This window comes from Microtus ochrogaster, unplaced genomic scaffold, assembly GCF_000317375.1.
Source record: "Microtus ochrogaster isolate Prairie Vole_2 unplaced genomic scaffold, MicOch1.0 UNK56, whole genome shotgun sequence".
NCBI classification, from domain to species: domain Eukaryota; kingdom Metazoa; phylum Chordata; class Mammalia; order Rodentia; family Cricetidae; genus Microtus; species Microtus ochrogaster.
In genome coordinates, this window is record NW_004949154.1 from 2,150,990 (window position 1) to 2,154,972 (window position 3,983).

The window sequence follows — 3,983 nt, forward strand, 5'->3', positions numbered from 1 at the left end:
AAAAAAAAAAAAAGAAGAAGATGAGGTTCTGGCAGTAATAGACTGCTCAAGATCTTTTATGGTAGAAGTCAATGGACGGTTTGCCCTGGGGAAGCGGCCTTGTCAAGGTCTACCTCCCCTCCTCAGGTCCCAATGACAAACCAAAAATCGATTACATTATAGTTCATCCCGGGAAACCCATGAGCTTATTAGGGTTATTTACAGATCATGGAGAGGGGTTATTCCCACCTGGATGATGGCTTCCCCATGGCTGGGTATGTGGAGTCCCCTTCACCAATCCCCTCCGGCTGTATACTCTAGTTCCTCTCTGAGGCTACGCTTAAAATTGCATATGACCGGTGGGGAGGAGTGACTGGGAACTCAGGTGTAGATGCCACGACCCCTCCCCGGGCCCCTCTTCTAGGAGAACATCAGCAGTCAACAAGCTCAGCTGTGATAGTCTTTCGCAAGTAGGTAAAGCTGAATTCACGGAGATGGCGGTTTGGCTCCGAAAATAGCTTGAACACGTGTCTGCGGTACCAACTGTTGTTCGTCTTGGTCTGTCCCCCAACCGCCACCCCATATTGTCTCTTTGCTAAGCCTGCAGGTTTCAGTGACCGACTTGGCAGTCTTGAAAGCATTTGCCTCCACAGCCAAGTGTCCTAAGTCAGGGCCCATCAGAGAGCACTGGGAATCTGGCTAAGAAAGTGTTCCTAGCTGGAGACTATACATTATGTTTCTCCATCAGAAATGCAGTTTTAGTACCTCGCTTTCCAAGCTTCGCCTTTCATAAGAGGCATCAGAACTCATTCTTCGTGATGGCAGGGTAGATGTGCGATGTTTCTGGTTATATACTTCAGGATATCTTGAACACAAAAATTGTCCGCAATGTCATCTAACCGTCACTTTTCAAGCAAGAGCCAAGCAAATGAGGTCTGATCTCAATTTTTTTAACCATTCTTCAGAGTTGTAGGTACGTAGTAGTAGCAGGTAGGTCCTTGCCTTGAAGGACTCTTGTTTAACTATACTGGAACATGAGTGTCTAAAACAAGTTCCGCCCGAACAGGGACTTGAACCCTGGACCCTCAGATTAAAAGTCTGATGCTCTACCGACTGAGCTATCCGGGCTCTTGGCAGGGATACTCTTTCTAGAATATCCACAGTCAAAATTAGGCCAACAGTCCAAATTCTTTGCAAATAATTGAAAATCCTTAGTCTTTTGCGACGAGCAAGCTTGTGATGAAATCAAGTCTTTCTTCCTTTCTCTCATCACATGTACAGTTTGAAGACTAAAATTACTAAGAAACCCTTGTGCGCGCGCCTCCGAAAAACACTTCCGGGGAGTTTTGGACCCTCTGGTCTGGTCTCCGGAGCTGGTGGAGACATTTCTAATTCCAGTCTTGTTTTCTGAGGCGTAGAGTGCTTGTGGGAGCAGCAGGGATACATGATTTGAGGTTCTGTTTGTGTTTGATATTTATTGAGCATATGCTGAGTTCCAGTATCTCTGCTAATTCAGCTCTGCTAAGACCCAGGCTCGGTCGGTGCATTGTGGGGTTGGACTGACCGCAACTCGAAGCCCCCAGACCCGCTTTGGCTTTGAGGGACTTTTGCTCGTATTGGATAAATCGCAATAGAATTTGGTAGTTCTCTCATACAAACGTATGGGATCCTAAGATCAGTTGAGAAGGCTAACACCTTGCACCCTGTGGGTGGGTGGGGGGCGCTGCCTGGTTGGGGGTCAGCCTCCCCGGAATTACGAGGCTCGGATGTGTTGCGGTCTAACCTCCGGACCGACCTCCACGTCTGGCCGGGAGAGCTTGCTTCACGGAGGCGGTGGAGTAGACCAGAGTGAACCAGAGCGGCAGATCGGTTCCGGTTCTCTCCAGCGCAGACCAGAACACCGAGGCTACGTGACTCTCTTGGTGACATCAAGGGTTACTGTGTGGCACAGACTTGCTACAGTAACCCGAACTGCAACCCACCAAACTCTCCCCATCAAACTCTCGAATCTCCTGCGGTTTGCGAAAGTCTGGCTGAGCTAGCAGACATCCCTCAGGGCTGGTTGAAGGGCTAGGGGAGACCCTGTCGCTGTGCCCACCGCAGCCTTCCCGGGTCTGGCTTCCGTTCCAGCTAGGTTCTGTTCTGAGGACCTGAGGACGGAAACTACCCGAGTGACTAACTGCCGAGCTGTCCTTGAGTGAATGGAGCGAGGGAAGACTTCAGTGGGGAAGCGGCGGATTTGGCCTCGGAAACTCAACGTACAAGAAATTCTATTTCTCTCTTACAGTGCTCACCACACACCAAACCGTCCTGTTTATTTTTCTGCTGTTTCCCTCTTCTGTCAGACCTTGCTTTTTATTTTTTCCTTTTAAAATATTTTACTTATAAGTTTTATTTTTAAACTTTCTTGATCCCTGCATCTAGCCATTAGAAAAGAATCCGGTGTGTAGCTGGGTCTGGAGAGTTGGCTGTTGGATAAAGTGACTGTTTTTCTGGGACAATTTGTGCTTTCGTTCTACGTCTCAGTTTCAACGTCGTAGTTGTTGGGGAAAAAGGAAAATCACATCTACCAGAAGTGGGGTTCGAACCCACGCGGATATAAATCCATTGGATCTTAAGTCCAACGCCTTAACCACTCGGCCATTCTGGTATCTGAATGCCTGGAGTTTCCTTTAGAAGCAACTGGGACAATATTGCGAGCCTTAAACATTTCTAAAAAGCCCTAAAGTTATTTTTTTACATTGAAAAACAAAGTCCCCAGGGAGGGAGATTGGTGACTGTGATTACACCTCGCTCATTTCTTTATCTCCTCAGACTTTCACCTTCCACGGTCAATCACACTCCCAAAGTCTGAGGAGATAAAGAAATGAGCGAAGTGTAATACGAGAGAACGCTTTGGTAGCAGTAGCAGCAAGATTCCTGACGATCCCCAGTGAGTGGACACAGGAAACGACTGCGCTAAATTTCTTTTTTTTTGTTTTGATGGGTGCGGCCGCCAGGCAGGACATTTTAAAGATCAAGGATTCTGTTTCATTTTGTTCTTCCTAACTCAGCTTTATTCGTCCTTACTAAAATAAAAGCGACTCTGGTGGGACTCGAACCCACAACCTTTGAATGTCTCCATTTAGTCTAGAAGTCCAATGCGCTATCCATTGCGCCACAGAGCCAGGTGTGTCAACGCCTCGGTACTGCCTACATCAGAGCCGGATCGGCGGCTCGGAGCGGCACTCTCTCCTCCAACAGTAGGGTGCGCGGCGGGGAGAGAGCAGAGCATCGGCGCTAGAAAATCCGACGCCCTGAAGTAGCTTCTCGGCTGGGGATACACAAATATTGTGATTCATAGTTCCGTTTCCAGTGTCTTTGTCTAGTTAATCTGTCTGGCCCTCTGTTTCCTCAGGCGGTTCCATAGTGTAGTGGTTATCACGTCTGCTTTACACGCAGAAGGTCCTGGGTTCGAGCCCCAGTGGAACCATGTGGTTTGTCGTGTAAGATTTATTTTTCCGGAGAAACAATTTTTTTCAGTCAGCTTGGCTTGTTGAATTTTGCTTGTGACGCATCTGAACGGTGTTTGTGGGGCTCCTGCTTAACGCTTCCCCTTTTTCTACCCGTGCTGAAAACTCTGGGTTCCGTTTGAAACTTTTTTCTTTAAGAGTTGCTTCAATTTTTTAGTTTTTTAACCATGCTGATTTAAAGTACCATGTTTTCATTATCCAATCTCTGAACGGCTTTGCCAGCACGTGGTTCCATAGTGTAGCGGTTATCACGTCTGCTTTACACGCAGAAGGTCCTGGGTTCGAGCCCCAGTGGAACCAGTGTTCCTTTTTCTTATGCTTTCTTATTAAAGTTGGGGTTTTAATCTCATTCTCTTCCGTGAATATTGCTCCCAGTAGGTTTCCTCCACCACCCGGAGCCTGTGACACTGTCCCCTCGTGTTCTCTTCTGGGAACTGCAAGTGCTGGATAGCTTCTCCAGTGCCACTGCGCCTGAGCGTCCCCCCCCCCCCC

General features: G+C 47.9%; 5 non-coding genes across 5 annotated transcripts; 2 read left to right on the forward strand and 3 right to left on the reverse strand.

The window, feature by feature from the left end:
* Positions 1–1,034: 1,034 nt before the first annotated feature.
* Trnak-uuu lies at positions 1,035–1,107 on the reverse strand. The gene has a single exon. It is a non-coding gene; the product is annotated as a tRNA-Lys (tRNA).
* A 1,439-nt stretch (positions 1,108–2,546) lies between these two features.
* Positions 2,547–2,629, reverse strand: Trnal-uaa. Its single transcript has one exon. It is a non-coding gene; the product is annotated as a tRNA-Leu (tRNA).
* A 430-nt stretch (positions 2,630–3,059) lies between these two features.
* Positions 3,060–3,146, reverse strand: Trnar-ucu. The gene is given in 2 exon segments: positions 3,060–3,095; positions 3,110–3,146. It is a non-coding gene; the product is annotated as a tRNA-Arg (tRNA).
* Positions 3,147–3,378: 232 nt separating this feature from the next.
* Positions 3,379–3,451, forward strand: Trnav-uac. The gene has a single exon. It is a non-coding gene; the product is annotated as a tRNA-Val (tRNA).
* Positions 3,452–3,718: 267 nt separating this feature from the next.
* Positions 3,719–3,791, forward strand: Trnav-uac. Its single transcript has one exon. It is a non-coding gene; the product is annotated as a tRNA-Val (tRNA).
* The last annotated feature ends 192 nt before the right edge of the window (positions 3,792–3,983 follow it).